The sequence below is a fragment of the Dama dama genome, chromosome 1 (assembly GCF_033118175.1).
Source record: "Dama dama isolate Ldn47 chromosome 1, ASM3311817v1, whole genome shotgun sequence".
Taxonomy (NCBI): Eukaryota; Metazoa; Chordata; class Mammalia; order Artiodactyla; family Cervidae; genus Dama; species Dama dama.
This window is the reverse complement of record NC_083681.1, coordinates 84,973,132-84,987,460: the sequence shown is the minus strand read 5'-3', so window position 1 is coordinate 84,987,460 and position 14,329 is coordinate 84,973,132.

Sequence of the window (14,329 nt, the reverse complement as noted above, 5' to 3'; positions counted from 1 at the left end):
AGAAGGCCAAGATTTTGGTCAGCAACAATACCACTAACCTGATCATCAGGTTAATCTGAATTAATACCACCACGCATAGCCTACTAATTAGGCTCAGAAGCCTACTCCTCCTTAATCAATGATAACAGCCTCAATTTCTCACTAGTTTTCTCCCACTCCCTATGGACACCACTACTGATTTTAACTACATGATTATGATCCCTTATACAAATAGTCAGCACCACTTATTGAAAGAATCTCTACCAGAAAAAAAAAAAATATATTATCACTGCTAGTCATATTATAATTACTTTAGTTATAATATTTACTACCATAAAATTAATTCTTTTCTATATTCTATTTGAAGCAACACTAGTTTCAACACTCATTATCATTACCCAAAGAGGAAATCAAACAGAACACCTTAATGCAGGTATCCATTCATTTTATACCCTAGTAAGTTCTCTCCCCCTCTTAGGAATACTTGTCTACATTCAAAATGCAGTAGGACCTTTAAATATTCTAATGCTGAGCCCAATCAACATCCAACTCTTGATCCAATGGTTTCATATGTTTAGTATGCATAGTTGCCTTTATAGTAAAATTATCATTTTATGGCCTCTTCCTTTGACTACCTAAAGTACATGAAGAGGCCCCTATTGCAGGCTTCATAGTTCTGGCTATGCTGCCAGCACTACTAAAATTTGGATGCTATGGTATACTACAAATTACAATAATTTGAAATCCACTAACAGACTTCATAGGGTATCCACTCATTCTATTGTCCTTATGAAGCATAATTATAACCAGCTCAGTTGTTCTGCCTGGCAAATTCAATTTACTGGGTCCAACACCAAACAATAATCCTAGCCTAAAGCCTACAAGTGTTCCTCCTACTAATAGCAACCTGATGATTACAGCAAGTTATACAAACCTAGCTCTACCCCCAACTATTAACTTGATTGGAGAGCTGTCTGTAGCAATATCCTTCTCGTGATCAAACATTGCAATTATTTTAATAGGAATTAATATTGTAATTACTGCCCTATACTCTTTATATATTCTCATTGCAACACAGTGAGGAAAATACACACACCACATAAACAGTATCTCCATCTTTTACATGAGAAAATGCCCTCATATTTTTACCCATCCTACCTCTTCTACTCCTATCCTTAAACCGAAAAATCATTATAGGCCCCCTATACTATACACATAGTTTAGAAAAAAAAAAACACCCGATTGTGAATCTAGTAAGAGAAGACAATACCTTCTTATTTACCACAGAAGTATATAAGAATTGCAGGTTGTATACTCCCATGACTAACAGCATGGCTTTTTCAAACTTTTATCCATTGGTGTTAGGAACCAAATAATTGGTGCAACTCCAAATAAAAGTAATACATTAAATTTCCTCTTTCACTCTAGCCTCACTACTTATATCATCTATCATAATAACAAGCACTAACATTTATAAAACCACTACATACCCTCTACATGTAAGATTATCTCATATGCCTTCACCATTAGCTTAGTTCCAACAATAATATTCATGTATACAGGCCAAGAGATAATTATCTCAATCTGGCACTGAATCACACTAAAACCCTTCAGCTATCATTCAGTTCTAAAATAGATTATTTCTCAATAATGTGTGCTGGTGGCCCTATTTGTCATATTACCAATTATAGACTTCTCAATATGATCCATTCACTCAGACCCCAACATTAACTGATTCTTCAAACACTCCTTTTCCTTGTTACAATACTAATTCTTGTTACCACTAATAATCTCTTCCAATTACTTACTGGCTGAGAAGGAGCAGGGATTATGTCCTTCCTGCTCATTGGATGATGGTGTGGAGGGCAGATGCAAACACAGCGGCACTACAGGCAATTTTGAATAACACCCCAGTCACTCAGCTGTGTCCGACTCTTTGGGACCCCATGGACTGTAGCCCACCAGGCCCCCCAGTCCGTGGGATGTTCCAGGCAAGAATCCTGGAGTGGGTTGCCATTTCCTTCCCCAGGGCCAAAACACCTCAGCGAAGCCCAAATACTGACTGGAAAGAGGAGGCAGACTGCTGGCTTGCACTGCGTGGATGTGGGGATGCAGGGCACGGGGGCGTGGATGTGAGAAAGCGGGGCCAGGGGGGCGTGGACCTGTTTTGCATGACCCTGCGCTGCTGCTGCTGCTGCTAAGTCGCTTCAGTCGTGTCCGACTCTGTGCAACCCCGTAGACTCTGGCAGCCCACCAGGCTCCTCCGTCCCCGGGATTCTTCAGGCAACAACACTGGAGTGGGTTGCCATTTCCTTCTCCAATGCATGAAAGTGAAAAGTTAAAGTGAAGTCACTCCGTCATGTCTGACTCTTTGCGACCCCATGGACCACAGCCTACCAGGCTCCTCCATTCATGGGATTTTCCAGGCAAGAGTACTAGAGTGGGATGCCATTGCCTTCTCCGAACCCTACGCTGATACCGGTTATAAAACAATAGCATGATTCTTACTTAACTTCAACGCATGACACTTACAACAAATTTTTATCCTCAGTTCAGTTCAGTCGCTCAGTCATGTCTGACTTTTTGCAACCCCATGAACCGCAGCACGTCAGGCCTCCCTGTCCATCACCAACTCCTGGAGTTTACCCAAACTCATTTCCATTGAGTTGGTGATGCCATCCAACCATCTTATCCTTTGCCGTACCCTTCTTCTCCTGCCTTCAATCTTTCCCAGCATCAGGGTCTTTTCAAATGAGCCAGTTTTTCCCATCAGGTGGCCAAAGTATTGGAGTTTCAGCATCAACACCAATCCTTCCAATGAACACCCAGGACTGATCTCCTTTAAGATAGACTGGTTGGATCTCCTTGCAGTCCAAGGGACTCTTCGAGAGTCTTCTCCAACACCACAGTTCAAAAGAATCAATTCTGTTGTGCTCAGTTTTTTTTATAGTCCAACTCTCACATCCATATATGGCTACTGAAAAAACCACAGCATTGACTAGAGAAGCCTTTATTGGCAAAGTAATGTCTCTGCTTTTTAATATGCTGTCTAGGTTGCTCATAACTTTCCTTCCAAGGATCAAGTGTCTTTTAACTGCATGGCTGCAATCACTGTCTGTGGTGATTTTGCAACCCCAAAAAATAAAGTCAGCCACTGTGTCCACTGTTTTCCCATCTATTTGCCATGGAGTGATGGGACCAGATGCCATGATCTTAGTTTTCTGAATGTTGATTTTTAAGCCAACTTTTTCACTCTCTTCTTTCACTTTCATCAAGAGCCTCTTTGATTCTTCTTCACTTTCTACCATAAGGGTGATGTCGTCTGCATATCTGAGGTTATTGATTTTTCTCCTGGTAATCTTGATTCCAGTTTGTGCTTCATCCAGTCCAGCATTTCTCATGATGTACCCTGCATATAAGTTAAATAAGCAGGGTGACAATATACAGCCTTGACGTACTCCTTATCCTATTTGGAACCAGTTTATTGTTCCATGTCCAGTTCTAACTGTTGCTTCCTAACCTGCATACAGATTTCTCAGGAGGCAGGTCAGGTGGTCTGGTATTCCTATCTCTTGAAGAATTTTCCACACTTTGTTGTAATCCACACAGTCAAAAGTTTTGGCATAGTCAATAAAGCAGAAGTAAATGTTTTTCTGGAATTCTCTTGCTTTTTCAATGATCCAGTAGTTGTTGGCAATTTCATCTCTGGTTCCTCTGCCTTTTCTAAATCTAGCTTGAACATCTGGAAGTTCATGGTTCATGCTCTGTTGAAGCAGGCTTGGAGAATTTTGAGCATTGCTTTGCAAGCATGTGAGATGAGTGCAATTGTGCAGTAGTTTGAGCATTCTTTGGAATTGTCTTTCTTTGGGATTGGAATGAAAACTGACCTTTTCTAGTCCTGTGGCTACTGCTAAGTTTTACAAATTGGCTGGTATTGAGTGCAGCACTTTCAAAAAATCATCTTTTAGGATTTGAAATAGCTCAACTGGAATTTCATCACCTTCACTAGCTTTGTTCATAGTGATGCTTCCTAAGGCCCACTTGATTTCACATTCCAGGGTGTCTGGCTCTAGGTGAGTGATCATACCATCAGGATTATCTGGGTCTGGAAGATCTTTTGTGTCCAGTTCTTCTGTGTACTCTTGCCACCTCTTCTTAATACCTTCTGCTTCTCTTAGGTTCCTACCATTTCTGTTCTTTATTGTGCCCATCTTTGCATGAACTGTTCCCTTGGTATCTCTAATTTTCTTAAAGAGAATTCTAGTCTTTCCCATTCTATTGTTTTCCTCTATTTCTTTGCACTGATCACTGAGAAAGGCTTTCTTATCTCTTCTTGCTCTTCTTTGGAACTCTGTATTCAAATGGGTATATCTTTCTTTTTCTCCTTTGCCTTTTGCTTCTCTTCTTTTCAGAGCTATTTGTAAGGCTTCCTCAGACAACCATTTTGCCTTTTTGCATTTCTTTTCCTTGGAGATGGTCTTGATCACTGCCTCCTGTACAATGTCATGAAGCTCCATGCATAGTTATTCAGGCACTCTGTCTAACAGATCTAATCCCTTGAATCTATTTGTCACTTCTACAATATAGTCATAAGGGTTTTGATTTAGGTCATACCTGAACAGTCTAGTGGTTTTCCCTATTTTCTTCAATTTAAGTCTGAATTTGGCAATAAGGAGTTCATAGTCTGAGCCACAGTCAGCTCCTGGTCTTCTTTCAGCTGGCTATATAGAGCTTCTCCATCTTTGGCTGCAAAGAATATAATCAACCTGATTTCAGTATTGACCATCTGGTGATGTCCATGTGTAGAGTCTCCTCTTGTGTTGTTGGAAGATGGTGTTTGCTATGATGAATGCATTCTTTTGGCAAAACTCTATTAGCCTTTGCCTTGCTTCATGCTGTACTCCAAGGCCAAATTTGCCCATTACTCCAGGTATTCCTTTATTTCCTACTTTTGCATTCCAGTCCCCTATAATGAAAAGGGCATCTTCTCTGGGTGTTAGTTCTAGAAGGTCTTGTAGGTCTTCATAGAACCGTGCAATATCAGCTTCTTCAGCATTATTGGGCTGTACATTGACTTGGATTACTGTGATATTGAATGGTTTGCCTTGAAAATGAACAGAGACCATTCTGTCATTTTTGAGATTACATCCAAGTACTGCATTAGACTTTTTGTTGACAATCAGGGCTACTCCATTTCTTCTAAGGAATTCTTGCCCAAAAGACAAAATGGTCATCTGAGTTAAATTCACCCATTCTAGTCCATTTTATTTCGCCAATTCCTGAAATGTCAATGTTCACTGTTCCCATCTCCTGTTTGACCACTTCTAAGTCGCCTTGATTCACGGACTTAACATTCCGGTTCCTATGCAATATTGCTCTTTACAGCATCAGACTTTACTTCCATCACCAGTCACATCCACAGCTGGGTGTTGCTTTTGCTTTGGCTCTGTCTCTTCATTCTTTCTGGAGTTAGTTCTCCACTGATCTCTAGAAGCATATTGGGCACCTACCGACCTGGGGAGCTTATCTTTCAGTGTCCTATCTTTTTGCTTTTCATACTGCTCATGGGGTTTTCAAAGCAAGAATACTGAAGTGGTTTCCATTCCCTTCTCCAGTGGCCCATGTTTTGTCAGAAATCTCCACCATGACCCGTTCGTCTTGGCTGGCTCTACACAGCATGGTTCAAAGTTTCACTGAGTTAGACAAGGCTCTGGTCCATGTGATCAGATTGGTTAGTTTTCTGTGATTGTGGTTTTCAGTCTGTCTGCCCTCTGATGGAAATCCAATTTTCTGTTGAAGGGTGGGGCTATGTTCCCTCTCTGTTTTTTGACCTGAGGCCAAACTATGGTGGAGGTGATGAAGATAACGGCGACCTCCTTCAAAAGATGCCATGCGGGCCCTGCTACAGTCAGGGCCCCCAACCCTGCAGCAGGCCGCCACCAACCCACGCCTCCAGCAGAGACTCCTGGACACTCACGGGCACGTCTTGGTCAGTCTCCTGTGGGTCACTGCTCCTTTCTCCTGGGTCCTGGTGTGCACTAGGTTCTGCTGTGCCCTCCAAGAGTCTGTTTCCCCAGTCCTGTGGACGTTCTGGCGGCTCTGTAGTGGGTTAACGGTGAACTTCTCCCAGAGGGCTTATGCCATACCCAGGTCTACTGCACCCAGAGTCCCTGTTCCTGCGGCAGTCCACTGCTGACCCGTGTCTCCTCAGGACACACCCAGACACAGTTCTGTCTCAGTCTCCGTGTGGCTGAGGTCCTGGTGTGCACAGGGTGCGTTTGAGCCCTCTGAGTGTCTCTGGCAGGTGTGGGGTTTGATTCTGAATGTGATTGTGCCCCTTGTACCATCTTTCTGGGGCTTCTCCTTTGCCCCTGGACGTGGGGTATCTCCTCAGAGTCACTCGACTGTGACGCAATTGCTGCTCCAGCATATGATAGAAACATCAGTCAGTCAGTTCAGTTGCTCAGTCGTGTCCGACTCTTTGCAACTCCATGGACTCCAGCACACCAGGCCTCCCTGTCCATCACCAACTCCCGGAGTTTACTCAAATTCATGTCCACTGAGTCGGTGATGCCATCCAACCATCTCATCCTCTGTCGTCCCCTTCTCCTCCTGCCTTCAGTCTTTCCCAGCATCAGGGTCTTTTCCAGTGAGTCAGTTCTTCACATCAGGTGGCCAAAGTATGGGAGTTTCAGCTTCAACATCAGTCTATCCAATGAACATTCAGGACTGATTATGTTTAGGATGGACTGGTTGGATCTCCTTGCAGTCCAAGGGACTCTCAAGAGTCTTCTCCAACACCACGGTTCAAAAGCATCAATTCTTCGATACTCAGCTTTCTTTATAGTCCAACTCTCACATCCATGCAGGATTACTGGAAAAACAATACCCTTGACTAGACGGATCTTTGTTGGAAAAGTAACGTGTCTGCTTTTTAACATCATGTCTAGGTTGGTCATAACTTTTCCTAACAGCAGTAAGCGTCATTTTATTTCCTGGCTGCAATCACCATTTGCAGTGATATTGGAGCTCTAGAAAATAAGGTCAGCCACTGTTTCCACTGTTTCTCCATCTATTTGCCATGAAGTGATGGGACCAGATGCCTTGATCTTAGTTTTCTGAATGCTGCTGATGCTGCTGCTAAGTCGCTTCAGTCGTGTCTGACTCTGTGCAACCCCATAGACGGAAGCCCACCGGGCTTCCCCATCCCTTCGATTCTCCAGGCAAGAACACTGGAGTCGGTTGCCATTTCCTTCTCCAATCAATGAAAGTGAAAAATGAAAGTGAAGTCGCTCAGTCGTGTCTTACTCTTCACGACCCCATGGAATGCAGGCTACCAGGCTCCTCCAAGGACGTCAAGAAACACCTGGAGTAACAGGCAAATTTGGCCTTGGGGTACAGAATGAAGCAAGGCAAAGGCTATTAGAGTTCTGCCAAGTGAATGCACTGGTAAAAGCAAACACCCTCTTTGGAAAAAAGTGTATTTAAAGCTCAACAATCAGAAAACTAAGGTCGTGGCATCTAGTCCCATCACATCATGGCAAATAGATGGGAAAACAATGGAAACAGTGACAGAATTTATTTGGGGGCAGGGGGGGCTCTGCCAGGCTTCAGCAATACGTGAACTGTGAACTTCCAGATGTTCAAACTGGTTTTAGAAAAGACAGAAGAACCAGAGATCAAATTGCCAACATCCACTGGATCATTGAAAAAGCAAGAGAATTCCAGAAAAACATCTATTTCTGTTTTATTGACTATGCCAAAGCCTTTGACTGTGTGGATCGCAAAAACCTATGGAAAATTCTGAAAGAGATGGGAATACCAGGCCACCTGACCTGCCTCCTGAGAAATCTGTATGCAGGTCAGGAAGCAATAGTTAGAACTGGACATAGAACAACAGACTGGTTCCGAACACGAAATGGAGTACGTCAAGGCTGGATATTATCACCCTGCGTATTTAACTTATATGCAGAGTACATCATGAGAAACCCTATGCTGGAGGAAGCACAAGCTGGAATCGAGATTGGCAGGAGCAATAACAATAACCTCAGATATGCAGATGACACCACCCTTATGGCAGAAAGTGAAGAAGAACTAAAGAGCCTCTTGATGAAAGTGAAAGAGGAGAGTGAAAAAGTTGGCTTAAAACTCAACATTCAGAAAACCAAGATCATGGCATCTGGTCCCATCACTTCATGGCAAATAGATGGGGAAACAATGGAAACAGTGACAGACCATTTTGGGGGGCTCCAAAATCACTACAGATGGTGACTGTAGCCATGAAATTAAAAGATGCTTATTATTTGGAAAAAAAAAACTATGACCCACCTAGACAGCATATTAAAAAGCATTGACATTACTTTGCCAACAAAGGTCCATCTAGTCAAAGCTATGGTTTTTCCGGTAGTCATGTATGGATGTGAGAGTTGGACTATAAAGAAAGCTGAGCACCGAAGAATGGATGCTTTTGAACTGTGGTGTTGGAGAAGACTCTTGAGAGTCCCTTGGACTGCAAGGGGATCCAACCAGTCCATCCTAAAGGAGATCAGCCCTGAATGTTCATTGGAAGGACTGATGATGAAGGTGAAACTCCAATACTTTGGCCACTGATGTGAAGAGCTGACTCGTTTGAAAAGACCCTGATGCTGGGAAAGACTGAGGGCAGGAGAAGGGGATGACAGATTATGAGATGGTTGGATGGCATCACCGACTCGATGGACATGGGTTTGGGTAAACTCCGGGAGTTGGTGACAGACAGGGAGGCCTGGTGTGCTGTGGTTCATGGGGTCGCAAAGAGTCAGACACGACTGAACAACTGAACTGAACTGAACTGAACTGAAAATCACTGCAGATGGGGACTGCAGTCATGAAATTAAAATAGGCTTGCTCCTTGGAAGAAAAGTTATGACTAACCTAGACAGCATATTAAAAAGCACAGACATTACTTGTCAACACAAATCTGTCTAGCTAAAGCTATGATTTTTCCAGTAGTCATGTATAGATGTGAAAGTTGGACTATAAAGAAAGCTGAGCACTGAAGAATGGATGCTTTTGAACTGTGGTGTTGCAGAAGTCTTGAGAATGCCTTGGACTCTTAGGAAATCCAACCAGTCCATGCTAAAGGAAATCAGTCCTGAATATTCATTGGTATTCATTGGAAGGACTGATTCTAAAGCTGAAACTCCAATACTTTGACCACCTGATGCGAAGAGCTGACTTATTTGAAAAGACCCTGATGCTGGGACAGGTTGAAGGCAGGAGGAAAAGGGGACGACAGAGGATGAGATGGTGAAATGGCATCACCAACTCAATGGACATGGGTGTGGGTCGACTCCAGGAGTTGGTGATGGACAGGGAGGCCTGGAAAGGTGCAGTCCATGGGGTCACAAAGAGTCGGTAACTGAACTGAGCCAAATCACTGTTATTAACAGTCTCCTTCCTATCAATTTGAGCATTAGACCCCTGATTCCAATATGACCAATGAAAACATTTACTCTCAGATATTTTCTATCCCTAACACTAAGCCTTATGCATATGACACATATCCTTATCCATCCTATTATCAAGTACTCTTCCACAAGCATAACAAATGTGTCTGACTAGAGTTACTTTGAGAGAGTAAAGAATAGAGATTTAAATCCTCTTATATCTAGAATTATAGGAATTGAACAGACCCCTAAGAATCCAAAGTTTTTTGTGCTACCAAATTACACCACATTCTATAAGTAAGGTCAGCTAATTAAACTATTGGGCCTGTACCCCAAAAATATTCATTTATACCCTTTCTGTACTAATAAGTCCCATCATCTTTATCATTATCCTATCAACTATTTTCTCAGAATCTATTGCCATTATAATTATCTCCATTGATTACTTATCTGATTTGGCTTTGAAATAAATATATTAGGCATTATCCCCATCATAATAAATAATTCAACCCAGGAGCAACAGAAGCATCAACTAAATACTTGACACAATCCACCACATCAATATTCCTCATGATAACTGGCCTCATGATTCCTCATGATAACTGGCCTATTCTCAGGCCAATGGACTCTCACAAAACTATTTAATCCAACAGCATCCATATTAATCACAATAGCCTTATGAATAAAGCTGGGAGTATCTGCATTTCACATTGGAGTACCAGAAGGTATACAAGACATTTTCCTAATATCTGGCTTCATCCTATGACCATGACAAAAACTTGCACCCATGACAGTGCTATACCAAACTTCACCATCAATTAATTTAATAGTGTACTGTGTGCTGGGCTTAGTCGCTCAGCTGTGTCTGACTCTTTTTGACCACAGGGACTGTATCCCACCAGGCTCCTCCATCCATGGGATTTTGCAGGCAAGAGTACTGGAGTGGGTTGCCATTGCCTTCTCCACCAAACCTGGTTATATTATCTTAACTTCCACCATATTCAGAATGTTCATAACCAACTCCACCACCACCACATTATCACTACCATATACATGCAACAAGATACCAATCATAACAAACCTTATCCTCACCATTCTATTAGCAATAGGAGGCCTCCCACCACTATTAGGATTCAGACCCAAGTGAAAAACAATTGAAAAAATAACAACCAAAAAGAGCATCGTTTTACCAACACTAATAGCAATCATGGCACTACTGTGCTTCAACATATGACTCACATACTCGACGGCACTATTCTTATTCCTCTCCACAAATAACAGAGAAAACATGACAATTCTACACTATGAAACAAATAACACTCCTATCCACAATAACTGCAATAGCCACAACATTTCTACCCATAACACCAATTCTCTCAGTACTGGAATAGGAATTTAGGTTAACTAGACCAAGAGCCTTCAATGCCCTGTGTGCTGTGGGCTTAGTCGCTCAGTTATGTCCAACTCTTTGCGATCCCATAGACTAGGCCACCAGGCTCCTCTCTCCATGGGATTCTCCAGGCAAGAATCCTGGAGTGGATTGCCATTCCCTTCTCCAGAGGATCTTCCCGACCCACGGATGGAACCCAGGTCTCCTGCATTGCAAGCAGATTCTTTCTTGTATGAAATACAGGAAAATTCCTGTACTACAAGGATGTTCCTTATACTTCAAAGCCCTAAGCAAGTATAATTTACTTAATGCCTGTTCATAAGGTTTGCAAGATTATATCTTACATCAATTGAATGCAAACCAGACACCTCAAACTAAACCCTCTCTAGATTGGTGGGCTATAACCCCATGAACTTTTAGTTAACAGCTAAATACCCTGGTCAACTGACTTCAAGCTACTTCTATAGCAAAAGGAAAAAAAAAAAAAAAAACAGTGGTATAAGTCCCAGCAAATAGAACTGGCTTCTTTGAATTTGCAATTCAACATGAAATATTCAGCACAGGACTTAGTAAAAAGAAAAAGTGGATTAAACCCCTGTCTTTAGATTTACAGTCTAAAGCTTACTCAGCCATTCTGCCTGTGTTCATTAACTGCCTATTATTTTCAACTAACCATAAAGATATCAGTACTATATACGTACTATTTGGTGCTTGAGCTGGGAAGGCAGTGTTGCAGTGAAAGGGAAAAAAGAGGAATGAGTTTCTCTCCTTTCTCTTCTGACAACAAAGAAGATAAAGAGAAGAGTGAGCAGGCCTGAACATTCCTAACTTTTCTTTTTCCTGTAACTGCTCCTCACGCTGAATGTCTGTGACTAAGTTTGCTTTTCTGTCCCTAAACTCTGCAGAAGCTACAATTGGCTCCTATATTCCTTTGACTCTGTGCTAAATATATCCCCATCTGGTGTTTACCCTCAGAACACTCTTCTTCTTGTAGTAGCGTATCAGAAAGTAGGCCACAGAGCCACCGACTGCCAGACTCAGTTACTGGGTTATTGACGTCAGTCTCCTACTGTCTTTGAAACAATGCAAAAGGAAGAAATCAAGATCCTATTCCCTTTGCTCCTCATCACTGATTCCTGACTGTGAGCTCTTGCCTTCTATAAGCCCCTAGATTCATCTCGGGGGGCAGGGCACAGCTCTCGAGGCATAAGCCTACTGCGTTTCTCCTCTCTGCCAGCTAAGAATAAAAGCCACCTTTCTACTTGCTCCAAACCCGGTCTCCATATTTTCATTCAGGGTCAGTGGGCAAAGAAGGCCAAGATTTTGGCTGGCAACAGTAGGCACAGCCCCAAGGCTCTTAATCTGTGCTGGGTTGGGCCAACCTGGAACTTGACTTGGAGATGACCAAATTTATAACGTAATTGTAACAGCTCATGCATTTGTAATAGTTTTCATTATAGTACTCCCTATTATGATTGGAGGCTTTGGTAACTGATTAGTTTCCCTGATAGCTGGAGCTAATGACATAGTTTTCCCTGAATAAATAAGCTTCTGACTTCTCCCTCCCTCGTTCCTCTTACTGCTTGCATCACCAATAGCTGAAGCAGGCACTGGCACAGGCTGAGCTGTCTACACCTTTAGCCAGAAATCTAGCTCATGCTGGAGCTTAAGTAGACTTTACTATTTTTTCTCTACACCTAACAGGTGTTTCTTCTACCTTAGGTGTTATCAATTTTATTACTACAACTATTAATATAAACCCCTGCCATATCCCAATAGCAAACACTGTTATTCATGTGATTAGTCCTAATCACAGCCATATTACTATCACTACCTGTATTGGCAGCTGGTATTTTTACTATGCTATTAACAGACTGAAATCTAAATACAGCTTTCTTTGATCCTGAAGGAGGAGGGGACCAAACACTGTATCAACATTGATCTGATTTTTCAGACACTCTGAAGTATATCTTTTGATTTTGCCAGGATTTAGGATGATTTCATATATTGTAACCTATTACTTAGGGGAAAAGAAACTTTCAGGTGCATGGGAATGGTCTGAGCTATAGTGTCAACTGGATTCTTAGGATTTATTGTATGAGAACATTGTATATTCACAGCAAGGATGTATGCTGACACACAAGCCTATTTCACATCAGCCACTATAATTATTACCAGGCCAACAAGAGTACAAATGTTTAGTTGATTAGCAATGCCTCATGACAGTAACATTAAATGACCCCCAGCTATAATGTGAGGCCTAGGTTTTGTATTTCTTTTCACAGTCAGAGTGTTAACAGGAATTTTCCTGGCTAATTCACCTTCAGATATTTTCTTCATGATATATACTATGTAGTTACATAGTTGCATTATGTACTTCCAGTGGGAGATTTGTTATTATAGGGGGCTTTCTGCACTGAATCTCATTATTCTCAGGCTATACTCAAATTTACATGAGCAAAAATTCACTTCAGAAATGTATTTGTAGATGTTAACATAACCTTGCTCAAAAACACTTTCTAGGCCTGTTTGGAATACCACAACAGTATTCTGGCTACCCAGATGCATACACAGTATGAAATACTATTTCATCTATAGGCCCATTCATTTCTTTAACCACAGTAATACCAATAATTCTTATTACCTGAGAAGCATTTGCATCAAGACGAGGTCTTAACAGTAGACCAACCATATCACACACCCAAAGAACTTATGCACATCATTTTATAATAAATAAGGAAGGTATCGAACCCCCAACTACTGATTTCAAGCCAAAATCATAACCATAATTTCTTTCTCTATTTAGGAGATATTAGTACAACATTATATCACTTTGTTGAAGTTAAGTTATAGGTGAAAAATCTGTATATATCAATGGCATATCCTCTACAACTAGACTTTCAAGATGCAACACCAGCCATCATAGAAGAATTCTTACACTTCATGATAACACATTAGTAATTGTTTTCTTAGTCAGCTCACTAGTAGTTTATATTATCTCACTTATTCTGACAACAAAACTCACACACACTAGCACTATAGACACACAAGAAGTAGACTATCCGAACAATCTTACCAGCTATTATTTTCATCTTAATTGCCTTTCTATCCTATAAATTTTATACATAATAGACAAAATTAACACTCCATGCCTTATGCTGTAAACTATCAGTCACGAAAGATATTGAAGCTATGAATATACAGATGATGAAGACTTGAATTTTGACTCCTATATAATTCCAATATCAGAGTTAAAGCCAGGGTATTCGGAAGTAGATGATTGGGTTGTTTTACCTATAGCGATAGTTAAACAAATGTTAATTTCCACAGAAGATGTGCTACACTCGTGAGCTGTGCCTTCTCTAGGATGACAATCAGATGTGCTCCCAGGGCACCTATATCAAACAATTTTTCGAACACTAATTCAGTTCAGTTCAGTCACTCAGTCATGTCTGACTCTTTGGGACCCCGTGAACCGCGGCACACCACGCCTCCCTGTCCATCACCAACTGCCAGAGTTCACCCAAACCCA